At 44.6% G+C, this 14,737-nt stretch overlaps 1 protein-coding gene across 3 annotated transcripts in view; it reads right to left on the bottom strand.

Moving 5' to 3' along the window:
• The window catches only part of LOC138467930 (GDNF-inducible zinc finger protein 1-like), a 378,725-nt gene extending 364,363 nt beyond the window's left edge, over positions 1–14,362 (bottom strand). For 2 of the 3 annotated variants that reach the window (XM_069608260.1, XM_069608262.1), the window contains exon 1: positions 14,222–14,361. The gene's annotated coding sequence lies outside the window, so the exon portion shown is untranslated. Of the gene's footprint in view, positions 1–14,221 lie in introns of all 3 variants that reach the window. The other variant, XM_069608263.1, reaches the window with a different exon arrangement.
• Between the last annotated feature and the right edge of the window lie 375 nt (positions 14,363–14,737).

Here is a 14,737-nt window from a genome sequence, read left to right as displayed (position 1 = left end):
TAGGCTGAACTTACCGGTCTGGTTGAGGAGTGTTTTTTGATTGTTTCAGCCAGGTATAGAGGGGCATCATTGGTGATGCAGTGGTAGGTTATGGATAGAATCTTGAATCTGTCCTTGACCGGTAGCCAGTGAGCAGACTTTCTTGCCTTCCAGATGTGGGCATGCTTGCCAATGTCCAGCGCAACCAGGAGTGCGTTGTTTTGGATTGTTTGTGCAGATTCTTTTTTTCTGAGGTGCCACAGAGTAGGGCATTGCAGTAATCTACTTTAGATCCTATTGGGGCATAAGCGATTTCAATGAGGTTCTGGGTAGTGAGGAACGGCTTGCTAGCGTTAATGAGTTTGGTGGCATACCCTGAGGAGGAGGCGATGTGGTTGACGTGTCGGGTCAGTTAGATCCTTTAATAGGATTGAAGCAAAGATCTTGCTGGAACTGTCTAAAAAGCTAATAATCTATCATTCTCAGCTTTATCATTGCTGCCTGTCTTAAACACAGGGATAAGCAATGACCGTTGCCAGGTAAGCAGAACTTTATTGTTATTTACGATGACTCCAACATATTTCAATAGTATCTGGGATCGGAGTTGGGGGTTTGCTTTCATTATTGTGTTGGCAATATCAGGGCCAGGAGCCACCAAATTCTTCATACAAATGATTAGCTCTTTAATATCTGTTGCGTCTAGAGCACCCAACTCATAGGCTGCGCTAGGCACTTGAAATTCTTTGTTCATGTTCTTACAGTACCTTTCTTTTATATAATTTATCCAGGTGTCTTCACTTATGACGTTAATGAAAGTGTGGGCAGGAGGAAGTGTGTAACAGTTGATGAGTGACCAGACTTTTTTTGAATCATTGGTGACACAGATTTTAATAATAGTTTGCCCTTTGTCATCTGGATAGTGTTTTTATATTGTGTTAACCAACTCTTATATTTATTTTTACGTTTTTTGGTTACAATCCTTCTGGTCCCTCCATCAAGATTTTTCTTTGTGTCTAACCTCCTATGGCTCATCTTATTTCATGCTTCCACAATGCAATGTGCATGTCGTAGTGGTGCTTCTCGTTGCTTTTTGTTTGGCACGCCGCATTTCTGTTCCAATAATTAATTATAGGGGCAGACCATCTAATAAAGTCATCAGGGCCTGTCCATTGGCTATTTGAACAATCTTTCTGAGCAAGTTCATGATCCAGCTTTTTTATGGTCCTCAACTTACTTTTTACGATTGCCTTGACTGTTAAAAACAGCTTGGCCATCCATAATCTGGTCTGCTTTTGTCAATTCGGTACTGAGAATGAACTCAACAAAGGCATGATTGCTAAATTCGTTTTTATCTATTATCATCTTTTCCACTAATCTTAATTGAATGCATTCCTTAAAAATAATAGTCAAGACAGTTGCTTTTTTATTAGCTATGTGGGCTTACCTGCAGTCAGAATGGCGGAAAAAGATGCTAGGCTCCGAAATTCATTGGCTTTGAGCCACATTGTTACTAACGAAGCGGTTTGCCTTTAAGAAACCAATTGATATATTGGTCTATTAGAATTAAAATAATGTTTTACACAATCTTGTATTTAATACAGAGAACTACAATCATTTACAGTGATATGTGGAACTAATCAGTATACCTACACAAAGGGAACAGGATACTACACTTGACAACATACTCATCTTGAGCATTAAGAGAGCATCAGGCATTACTGGGTGGTTTAACCTGGTTCTTGACATTTGCTTACCTGCAGTCAGCCCTTGTACTCTTCCATTATTCATCATCATTTCTTGGCTGGACATAAAGGTTCAGCCAGTCCTTTCCAAGTTTATTTCCCTTATTACAAGCTACCTTAACCTCTGAGATATGAGACACTAGATGTTTAAATAAAGTTGCCCCTTTAGTTGGGCTAGCAAATTTGGAGTATTCAATGTCACATATTTCAATGATTCTAAATTAACACCCACCCACTTTCCTGTCCCACGGTTTACTCCAAGATCACACAGTAGCGATTCAACAATAGACCCTTATTTGTAGTTTGAGCATGGGAAAGTTGTGTATTTGTGTTGCATTTGACCTTCGGTTAGAAAGAATATTCATGATAAAAACAGTAGGAACCTTTGGTAAAAGCTAATAAAAGATAACTCTCATGGATACAATAATATTAGAATGAAATACCAAAAATCAAATTATTCAAACAAAAAATATTTTTTCAAAGAACTTAAAGAAACATAAGTATAAACATAATAGGGTTAAAGTTATTTTAGTCAAACATATTACAGTTTCGAAGCCTATGAAATAGGCCCCTGGTCATCAGCCCCTACAGTAGTTCAAGACTACGTAAGTGCACGCAGGTCTATGTAAATCCCACTTACAAGTGATAATGCAACCAGGTCTGTTGAACTCACAATCCTCCCAATGTAACACAGTGCGGATTGCAAGTCAATTAAATAGGTCCACAGCCACCCACTCCTTCAATGGCTCAAGGTTATGTAGATCCCATATGCAGCTAACAGTATCAGAGAATATCAAGCTACCAATCCGTTAGAAGCAGCAAAGGTTCCAAGCCAGAAATAAGCCACTAATAAACCACATCATTGGTAATTCAAGCCAAGATAGGTCCCGCTAGAAAACATCTCCCCAAAAGCATGTCGCTTCTATGCCACTTAGGCTTTGTCAAAAAAACCTTTCAATGATTATTCAATGTCACCATTCCAGTATAATACTGCACTCCGAAGAAGCTGTTTGTCTCAAAAACATCTTTAATAGACACAAGTCAGAAGCCAAAAAGAGGGCTGCCAGCACAAAATATTATGGTGCAATATAGTGTAAGGTAAAGGCAATTGGAGCATAACCTACCTGCTTTTTACAGGCAGGGGCTAGGATACTTACTACAGAATTCTTGGAGTCCCCAGTAAACATAGTTTTTGAGCCTGTTTGCATCCACTTCATTTCTGCCTTCGCTGTACTTTTTCTGTGGCCTCTTGGTGTGCTCCTGATAGGCTTCCCCACTTAACCCCACTTGCAGATTTCAGGGCTGAAGGGCACTACCAGTATAGCATCTGCAGCACGATCAATGTGCTTCCCATAGGAAAGGAAGTATGCATCTGGATAGCAAGGCAGTGCAAATATTAATCATATTAGCCATTGTTTCAGAGATTAAGTTCCTATTATCCTCTCTTATGAAGCTTTTCCCAGGAAATTTGAGCACACAGAATACTAATAATGTATGTTTTTAGCATTATTCAGACAGAAATACAATAGTTGCAGAAGATGTGTTCTGGTGTAAACTAGGCCTTGGGTTGAGGCACTGCCAAAAATACTGAATCAGGCTTTGGATCTACTGCTCTCTAGTGAAGTTTTAGGACTGCCGAGTCCATGGCGGAGTGGCTTGGTAGCACAAATAATACAAGAAATTGTTTCTCAAAAGTGGGACCTCTCTTACATGTTTTTTCTATGAGCATCTCTCTTTCCCAAGCAAGATGAAGGTCCTGCAAACTAACAGTTTCTGTCCTTGGCGTAGCTGAGTAAATGGGACAGCAACATGCATCAATATGGTAGTTGCAAAGATATGTTTGATGGTGAGGAAGCTGGTCTGGGAACGGTCTAAGGTGCTAAGATTTCCGGTGTCATGGGAATGGATGTCGGTGTATCCAATATTGTTGCCACAAGGTGCTGATTTCACTTTTACTAATTGCCCTATTAGGTCGTCTGCATGGGGATGGATTTGGACTGTCTTGTGTAATGTACTAACCAATAGAATAGGGAAATGTATGACAATCGTTAGGTTTAGAAATGGCAAGAGCCAGTAGGAGAATAGGGGTATTGTGCACTTTCCAAAACGAACCTTCGTCAGCAGCTGGAGCCGCTTTTCCTTCCCGGCATTGCAAGCTCTCCTTGGCTCTTGCCGGCAACGCTGACTCAACGCTTCCTGGAGGAGGCGGGGCCACGTTTCCCTCGTGACCCGATCACGTGACTAAAGGGCAGAGGCTACCACCCTTGAGGCGCTAAGCCCGTCAGGAGCCAAGCCCAGTGCAGTGACTGTTGAGTGACTGTTTGGTGCTGGAGGAGCGCAGTAAAGACGCTAATTCTGCCTCATCGAAACTCAGAAAGTTTGGCAAAGCTGCAGTCATGCAGGATGCAGGGACGCCGCCACCGAAAGCAGGGAGAAATGAGCCTGAGCTAGAGATGGACGCAGAACGGGTGGACCCGTCCGAAAGATCGCCCACGACAAGAGTGCTGCAGAGCAATGTCAAGTCAGTTTCTTACAGCGAACGGGAGAAAAGATCCCAGCGGAAAAGAGGTAAGAACCTCGAGATCCAATCCGTAAACACTAAGTTTACGATAGACACTGCCCCATCTTCACCCCCTGGACACAGTGGAGGGGGCAGGGGAAAGCAACGCCTGACCAAAGACACGGGCGAAATAGACATGACCCCCCCCCCGCAGGAGTCTGAGGTAGTACCCGGACAGATCCACTCAGACGAGGTGGAGACAACACAAGACCAGAGCGCTGCTTGGGCGAGAGGTCTTCCAGCTCAGACTGCCGGAGGGTGGACTGACCTGGACCTTACTCTGGTCATGTGTACCAACAAAGCTGGGGGGATCATGAAAGTCTACAAAGAAATGAACCATGGAGAAAATATCCAATCGAGAAAAAATGGAGTAGACGCGATGGAGGAGCAAGCAACACCTATCGAGACACCATTAAAAGAAGGACTATCGGAAAGATCGGTACCACAAGAGTTAAAGGAAAACCGACCAGAATCCAACCAGACCCCAAGCATAGACATCAAAAGGACAATAGAAAGCCACGGAACTAACAGGAAGGGGCCACCCGCAGGGGGTCAGTCAGGTCCGGCAGTTAAACCGCTGTCGATGATCAAGGCATTAATCCACACTAGCACGCCCGCATTAGAAAATGAGAAGTGGAATTCGAACTCAAGGACAATGTTGGGAGCAGTAGATCCCAGGCAATCAAAAATAGAGCAGCGGGATCTGGGACGGAGGAAGACTGGCGAAAGTAACCTGAGCATGGCCTCAAACGACGTCTTCTTTGAGAGCATCACCGTGGAAAAGGATTTAAAGCCAGGGGAATGGGTGGATCTGCTCCACTCGACAGATGAAACGCCCGATGGCCCAAAAAAGATCAACAAGGCAATCACAATAAAACAACAATATATTCAGAAAAAAAGCCGAAATCAAACAACCCAAAGAGGCACCTCAACCCTAAACCATCAAGACGAAGGAAAGCCGAAGCAAAATGAGACCAATTCAAGTATTAAAGAAGCAAAAAAACTAAAACGTGTGGGCGTCAAAAAACAGGGGGCGAGCACGGGAATGACCCAGAAACCCGTACTAGCTAATGCTGTATTCAACTTCTTTAAAACCCACCAGAAAAAACGAAAATTAGAGCCGGACGATGAAATATCTGATGCTGATATTTTAGAGGTAATCGAGGGCTCGTTCCCGGAAACTAACATAAGAAAAACAGACACGGAGGCCGAAGTAATAACGATACATGAGGAGAGAGGGTTATCAACAGGAGATACGCGAGGGACACTTCCAGTAGAAAGCGAAGCGTATGAATCCAACCTCGCGGAATTACCCACGCAAATCCACTTAACCCCTAAAGAAAGAGACCCCAAGAGCCAAAAACATACTGAACAAAACGCAGAGCCCAGCGGCTTGATAAACCAAGCGGGTGACGATAGAGTAAGACGCACTCCAAGGGGAGGTCTAAGCAAAAGAGATGAAGGTGCAATGATCTCCCCAAAAAGAGACGAAGTACAGGGTGACCCCCAACAGAGACTAGAGGAAGCTGCCCATGCCCGGAACTCTACCAACACCGAAGGCATCTCGGTGTCAGGGGTATGCCCTCAAGCGGCAAGTCCGATCTCAAGGAGTGGAAAATCGGCAGAAAAACGATCGCAGAGGCTTAGTCAGGAGATTTCAGTTACAAATGAGGAAACAAGTGAAGACCACCTCCAGCCACAATTGCAACAAGAGGTGACTGCTCAGCCCAAATCGGTGAAGGCAGACGAAAAACAGCTCCAATACCCCGAGGCGCCCAGAATTGAACAGAGGGTGCTACATGAGCCCGACGTCGGAGATGGAAGTAACTTAAGAACTGAAAAGAAGGGGGGATTGGAATGAACTTGGAGCAAAGGAAAACCTATGGACAAGACTCAGATGGGAAAACACAAATGAGCGATCAATCTTTGACAAAAGTCCACCTGCAGATGATAGAAAGAGGTGAAAAACAGAAAAAAACAGCTAAAGAAGGACTAACACCAAACTTTAATCCCTACAGAACTTTGTTCAACAGTTCTGAATCAGTAGAAGGCACAAGTGGGCGACCGTTGGGAGCAATCTCAGCACAACAATTCAACATTTGCCCCAGCAGGGATGGCCAAAATACACCAGGCAAGCACAGAAGATACAGTGAAATTGCACCTGACCATCAAAGAGCATCACCAAACAAAAAACAAGATATGACCACAATTATGGCAGCACTCACAATCGCGCTTGCTCCATTTTGCAAATTATATGAAACCATCGGAGACTCAACAAAAGACAATACAACGATCCTAGGCAAAATTCTAACCAAGATGGATTTCTTAGAGGGATACATCACGGCCATAGAGACAAAGGCAAGAAAGCAGGCAACAAATTGGGTGGGAAAATGGGCCACCCTAGAGGCAGAATGGAAATAAGTCATAAGAGAGAAACAGCCGGTAAAAAAGAATATGGACAGAGCCTCCCAGACAACCCCTCAGAAGGAGCGTGGAGAATTGGAACCAATTTTCACTAAGCGAAAAACGACAAACACAAGTGAGCGACCTGCGCAACAAGACCAGAGCCCCAAGATGGGAGCAAAAACCACACCAGTAGTGACTAACCAAAAGCAAAAACTGGGTTTACGACTGGCAAACGATACAAACAAAGGGGCGAGGGATACAAAGAAAAACAAGACCTCAATCACAACGAAGGAAGTGGAAACTATTAATTTAACAAAAAGCCCCACAACTCCACCTTGCAGGAGCAAACCCAGGGCGAAAAGCAAACAAAGGACAGCGACGTCGCCCAAAACGACAGAGGAATTTTTGAGGACAAGCGCCCTGTTGGACCTGTCAATCTACAGCGACACGGAAGTAAGAGAAGAAAACTCTATAGGCGCAGAAGGACCGCCGGAAGAACAGCCATGGGCGCCGGCAAGGGGAAAAGAAACAAGAGGCAAAACGGTGACAGGAAAAACCGCACCAGCATCTCTTGAGGAGAAAGACCCTCCACAAACCCAGAAACACCGTGAGGGGGGATCAACCCCAGTGAAACAACAACAACAGCGACAGCAGGAAGAAACTGCAAGGAGAAGAGACGAGAAGGAGAACGGGGAAAATCCTAGCAAAACACAGACAGAGCACACCAAGATCCAACTTAACCCCCAAAAGGAATTAAGAGTCTTCAAACTAGAGCAAACGTCCTGTAAATCCAAATACATAGTGCTGAATAGAAAAACAGTACTGCAGATACGAAGTAGAATCCACTGTCTACAACATCTAAAGACTGATGACTTTGTATTAATAGAACCATACCATAGGGACCAAAAGGCCAAAACGTATCTACATATCAAAAGCAAGGCTGTAAAAGAGGTCACGGATGAAGCATATAAGGACCTACAGCAAGCAGGTTACACCCTGGCTGAACTAGAGCTAAACAAAACAGACCGGAAAGAGCTGCCCATAAAGAAAAATTGTGAAAATAAAGTGCATTACATATCCCGCACGAGAGACTTATATAACAGAAAGAGACAGTTTCCGATGTACCGCACAGGATATGAAAGCAGCCGCCATCAGGAGTGGGAAACGCGGGAACCAGGGCATGAGAGATACAGAGGCAGAGATATTAAAGGAACTGAAGATCGTAAGGAAAAGCACACAGAGAAGGGGGGACAGTCACGTGACAGAAGGGAGCGCCGGAGAGAAGAATCGCCCAGTAAGCCACAGACACCCCGAACAAAGAGAGAAGTGCCAGATCGAGAGGGCGGAAAAGAAAAAGATCGAGAATCAACGAGGGGAGAGACGCAAGTAAACAGAACACCAAAGGGGCCATGGAACTGGCTAAAAGCAACGTTAAACCCACACACCGAGAAATAGCAATCACCAGGAGGTGGGACAAAATATACTCAGCCTCCAACAAATAAGGAAGAAGCCAGGAAAGGGACCATAAAGCGAGATTTTCTTTCCATGGCCTCCTGGAACACAAGGGGCCACCGGCACCTGACAAACCCGGAGAATCAGGATCTAGGGGCATTCGATATCCTATACCTGCAGGAGCATTGGCTAACCGAGAAACCGGCCCTAGACGGCTTTGATATCACATTCTCGCCAGCATCAAAGGGCCTGTTTGGACGAGCATCCTCAGGGCTATTGATAGCCATAAAGTCGGGGGTCTGAATATCCCAAGTAAAGACCATAGTCGAATCATACGGGGTACTGGCAATCCTTGCGACATGGGTGCAGGAAGAACCTGGAGGAAAGGGAATGGAAAAAGCGAAAATCGCACTAATAACAGCATATTGGAACCCAGAAAGAACCACGACAGCAGATTTTTGCAATTTAGTAGCAAAAACAATTGATGACATCATGGTGGATCACCCTACGGCGCATATAATAATCTGTGGAGATCTAAACGCAAATTGTAGGACAGATAAGGTAATAACACAATCTAAGAAGCTGAAATCCCCAGCAGAAGAAAGAGGAAATTAATGGATGAGGCTTATGAAAGCGAGAAATCTTCATAATGTTGCTGCACTGAAATCATGGATGGTAAAGAATCACACATGGGAAAGAGGCGTATCCAAAGCCGATATTGACTACTTATTTGTCTCTCACAGTCTAGTGGCAAGTATTCAAGACTACTCAGTGGCCAAAACGAAAGAAAGCGACTATAATCTTGTGGCTGTCGCAAGAGATACCGGTGGAACAAGGAGTAAAACAAGGGTGTCCTCTAGCCCCGGCCTTTTTTATTGCTTTTCTAGGGGATCTTAAAGACTCGGACGAAGTAGTAAGAGCATTTCCTCCAAAGCTGGGTATACCAATATACCGCGTCTACTATATGCAGACGATCTAATATTGTTAGATCAAACCCAAATCGGCTTACAACGACAACTCGCCAATTTGGCTCAATATACGGAACAAAACAACCTCAAAATAAACAAAGCAAAAATATTGATATTTGGAAAAAAGGCTAAGAAAACATCTGCAGGCTACAAGTGGGCATTGGACAACGTAGAAATCGAAGTGGTCCAAAGCTTCAAATAGGAGTCCACATCGATAACTCGGCAAAAGAAGTTACAACGCAGAAGATCCTGTGGAAAAAAACAAAATATCTTGCGGTCCAAATGAAAATGTTAGACCGAAAATATGGCAAGTTCTCCCTGACCCCGGCGATTGAGTTCTATAAAGGGAAGGTGGTGCCAACCTTGACATATGGCATGGGAGCGACCCTGAGCATTCCTAAGAACATATGGCGGAAACTGGAGAGTTACATTTGGAAAACGGTCCTGGGTCTGCCAAATGCGACCGCAATGGAACTTATCAGAAGAGACTTAGGCCTACTCTCTCTAGAAGCCACGGTGGAATTAAATGCAATGCAACTCTGGAGAAGCACTCTCATCAAGGACAGCTTGCCTATTTACAAGATAGTGGCCGACGAAATAGCAAACCATAGCCTTGCTATTCTAAACAATTGGACAAACAACCTGAGAGAAAAGCTCAATGATATCGCCTGCAATGAAGAGGACCTTATAAATAACCCTACAAGAGTGAAGTCAAAATTGGAAGACCAAGACTGGATAGAAACGTTGGAAAAAGTGCAGAAGAACAAACTGACTAAAGAGCTGCCTCCTAACTTCAATAAGTTAAAAGAACCAATGAGATATTGCAGCAAACGTCCAAATAAGCAACTAAGAAAAATGTTCATGAGGGCACGTTTCAATCTCCTACCAACCCGGGAAATCCAGGCGATTAGAAGACAAACGAACGAGAAGACCTGCCGACTCTGCAAACAAATAAATGAGATTGAATCGATAAAACATCTGCTGTTATATTGGCCCGAGTTAAGTAAAACAAGAGCCACATACCTGACTACCCTATCTACAGATATTTCTAGAACACTAGAAGATGCAGACACAACATGGCGGAATAGGTTGATGTCAGGGGAGAAAACTAAATGGACGATAGAGACCGTGAAAATTTTGGAATGTGCATTAGAAGCAATTGCCTCTAAAGTCCCGACGCTGACCGACGACGAGGCTCCTGACCTGGAATCAACCCTTTAACAGGGAAGAGGAGGAAACCAGGCGGGAATCGTCCCCTTTTTGGTTTTCAACTGTGGGACTGCTGCACTTTTCTCTTTTCCTTTGTCGCTTTTCGTGTGGCTCTTGTTAGTTGACCAACATCACCTTTTTGTAAAAATTGTTAATGCAATTATATACGAATAAAAAATGTTAAAAAAAAAGAATAGGGGTTTGCATTTCCTTAATGTCTGGAATGTATTGTAATTTTTGTGGTTTTTGTCTATAAATACTGTTGACCGATGCGGGTGAGTCAGTAGGCCTCAGCCTTTTGGCCACTTGAGAATGATTGAGCTCCTGGCCGATAATTGCCTGCATTAATGAGCTGTCTTTCTACAATGTGTACAAGCTCATTATTGTTTCCTGGATTTATTGGAGTCGAACAGTAGTTAACCACTTAACCCCCTATGTCCACCTATCCAACCATATTCATCCACTCATCCAACTAGCCACCCTCTCATCCACCCATCCTCACAGACATAATCACAAACTTTCCCAACCATTTTCATCCACTAAGCCATATTCACCTACTCATCCATTCTCCCACCCAACCACTGATGGTAGCGGGTGGTAAATGGTGCGGGTACATAGGTATCTAATCGCAGTGCCTGGCAAATGCCTAATACTTATTGTTAGGAAAGATTTCCCTTAGGTGCAATTTTCCCTCCATTTATGGAGCCCCCACACTTTTTGCTTTTGTTTGTCTTACCTAACCTGTCTTACCTAATCTTACCTTTTCAGTGGAGCACAGCCTTCATCTGCGATACTCTGGGATTTTTTTCACCATTTGTTATGGGGAAACTGACACGTCCTGCAGGCTGTCAGTACTGGGAAACTATGTTTCCCTGAGTCTTTGACTATGTTGCCATTTCTTGGTAACCTTTTATCTATGTGCCAAGTACCTTACAGTACAGCGTGTAGGGTTCCTTTTGTTTTATGGCCCTAGCCACCCTTTAGGGATTTGTTGGTGATTGTACAAGTGTGCCTAGGATGAACTGGTGGCAGCAGTTTACTTTTGAAGTATTTTTACTTCTTTTTGATGGACTATATTGTGTTTACCGTGTTTGGCCCAAGACTGTGGCCAGTGCCGAAAATGGTCGTCACACAAAGTCTTTTGTTCTCTCCTCTGGCCATTTTGTCCCGTTGCCTTCCCCAGGTCGAGAGACCCAGGTATTCCTTATTTGGGCATGCAGCCTCCTGCGAAAACCGCATCTTCCGCGGGCTCCTGCATGTCATGTGTGCTAGTGCCCAGAAAGAGGGTTGGGACTGTCTGGTCCCAATCCACTCTACTGGTGCCAGTATGTCTGGCATGCCTGAATGACTGGAACCAGCGTGGGCTGTGATTGGCCCACGTCTGGCGTGAATGCAAGAGTGCAGATCTTCCATTGGCTATCCCAGATTTGAGAGCAAAACAAATCTTGGATAAGAGAAGGGGCTATGCGTCCATTCCAGGTCAATCAAATGAAGTTCACACCTGACTACAGAAGGAGCCAAGTATCCTGAAACGAAAGAGCAGACCGGTGGAACCGCCGGAGACGTGCTGGAAGGTTTGGCACCCTGACACTGCTGTTGTCCCATCGGACCCCTGCTTTTGTATCGAACATACAAGGCCTGGAAGGGCGCTTCAACCCTTTGGAGTAGTGGGACCAACTACTCTCGGCACCTCCTGTGTACCATCGGAAACAGCCTCTTCGGAAGTGTTTCAGGGCCATCCTGCAAACTGACCAGCTCAAACCCGGGGTATCGTATAGGAGCGTCGCCATCCCAAGTTGATTGAGACTCGAGACTTTAGGAATCGCGTACTTGTGGTCCTGGGCCCTCTCCTGCCAAAACTCGTCATCTTAGCTCCTCTGGGCTACAAGTTATGAGAGTGCGCCATGCTGCGAGCATTTGCGCTCCCTGTGTCACCCCGCTGGGGTGACGGTAGCTGTATGTGTGTTGCATACCTGCCCCCTGTGCCCTGAGACGTGCTGCACTGGAACTGTCTCCCTTTCTTCTTCGAGAGCTCAGAAAAGGCTACTGTTCCGCCACGACTGATCATCCCGTCCCGCAGCCGCTGAGAGCCGGAGTGACGTGTAACTACAGAGGTTGAACCTACAAGCGACTTGGACTAAACTGGCAAAGTATGGCCCGGGCTGTGTCGAGTGTCGGTGAGTACTTGCATCACTCATTGGTGGCCCCCTGGCACAGCCATTTGTTTTTACGCACGAGAATCCCTGAAAAGATACTCACCTTAGCTGGGCTAGCCTGCGCTCCCTAGCTATTCCTGAAATCTGAAATCAAATAATAGGGCATTATTCTTCATCGCCTCAAGTCCCTTCCTGAACTGCTGCTGCTCTCTGAAGAGGACCCGTTTTTATCTTAGGCACGACCACGTGTTAACGCACTGCTGTACTTTTGTGCACAAGGCTCCCCACTTCGTAGGGCTGGACTCCATAAGTTAGGGATCGACTCTGAAGAACTGCCTAATGAGATAATTGCGTTTACTTACCTCTTCTGTTACAGGTTGTGGTTGTGTTCTCCCCCTTATCCACATTAGGCGCAATGCATTTGTATATATGGTAAATAGTGTAAGGCGTGTGTGGTAACTGTTTATTATTACTGTGGTTTATTTGTGTTTAGTTATAAAGCCTATAATAAATATATTTTTGATATACACTTGTTTAAGAGAGTTCTGTGGAGTTTTACTGTGTGTGCTCAGTGTGGGCTTCCGATCGCTCTCACCCCTCCTGAAATTTAGTCTTGACCGCCTGCCAAGCAACCATAGATTAGTCTGGTTTGTCCAGAAGGTTCACCAGTTCCACTAAACTATGGTAGCCTCCAAAAGATCTGCCCACCAGGTCAGAGTTTAGGAATCCATCTTAACACTTATCCACAAGCCAATGCTGTTGTCTTTGCCAATACTTGCTTTTAACAGGACTCCAGTAAAGGACACACATTGTGCTTCTAGAGTGGCTGAAGACTTTCACACCAGTAGCGCGTTTCCAACTCCAATTAAGTCATTAACTCTCAGAAGTCTGCTTTGAAAACACAGTGGCAGGTACTTCAAGTGAAAAGTTTGATGGTAAGGTTTGATTAAAGCAAGCTGAAAGAGTTCCAATGGGGAGGTGTTTTGGGCAGAAACTGGGTGGGAACGGCCATAGGGATTAGCATGGCCATGAACAGTCAATGGTTGGGCAACACCTACAAACTTTGAGTCTCTTCTCATATGCCATTTCTCCCTATCTCTAGTGCAAAAGATTTAGGTGGCGCTAAACCAAAAATACCACAAGCTAAAAAATGACTTGCCCCTACCGAATCAGCACTGATTACAAACTTCCACTTAGCATGTGGCGCAAAGTTAGCATCAAATGAGACTGAGGGTTTCCATTTATAAATAAAACACGCGTTTTACATTCCAATGCAAATCACACTTATTTAATTTCCAAATGCACTGGATCCCATTAATGTTTTGAATAGCCAAAACATGAAACAAATTAAACTTGAAAGTAAAACGAGGATTATAAACAAAATAAAATGTCTTTTCACCACTATACATGATTCTATTTGGACAATGGCATTGCTGAATATGGTTTTCTGTTTCACTGTAAATTGGAAGCCTCTGTGTCAGCGGTGCCACACATATCCTGCACTGGCTCTTCAGGAACATAATGCGTCGTGGTGTTTGTAGTCTTGAATCAGACTACAGAACCAGATACAGTGGAATGTTCACGTGCCCCTATTATCCAATAGCATGTTGTACAACAGACCAATCTTTGGCATACTAAATAAGGCACTATATCATTTCAGATAAAGGACCCACCCTGCCCGGAACCCTCCCCTGTCGCTGCGGTCCACTGAAATCAGACATGCACAACACAAACACTTAGGTAACGCACCTGGATTTATGTTTTATTTGCCCTGCACGGAGCCGTAAAAAAGATGTGAAGCGGTTTGCAGTTAGATTAAACGGTTATCTAATGATCCAGGATAGTGTCTAGTCCCATCCGAGAAGCGGACCCTAGCAACGCTCCGCCTTCTCGTCGTCACGTGACTTTCAGCGCGCTACGTTCCCTGCTGTGAAAGTTCTACGCCAGCTCGTGATCCTTTCAACTGGGACGATAACCGGGAATGTTCACGAGGATGTGCGCTAGATTTTAGGAACGGGCGAGCCGGCTACAGATTATATTTGGGCATATCATATAACAGGGATAGGTAGGGTAATCTGAAAATAACACTGGCCACATAGGCCGAGGTTAATTTAAACAATGGTGCTAAAGGGCTCTTGCACAAATACGCAGGTGCAATAAGGGCAAATTTAGAGGCAGAGATCACACGTTTTCAGTTTGTGTATGTGTGGCATTCACATGTTTGCAATGTATTGGTGTGACAGCAAAGGAGCATAGCTTTAAAGC

This window comes from Ambystoma mexicanum, chromosome 4q (assembly GCF_040938575.1).
Source record: "Ambystoma mexicanum isolate Mex_15411 chromosome 4q, UKY_AmexF1_1, whole genome shotgun sequence".
Taxonomy (NCBI): domain Eukaryota; kingdom Metazoa; phylum Chordata; class Amphibia; order Caudata; family Ambystomatidae; genus Ambystoma; species Ambystoma mexicanum.
Note: the sequence above shows the minus strand (reverse complement) of the source record. Positions and strands in the feature narration are given on the sequence as shown.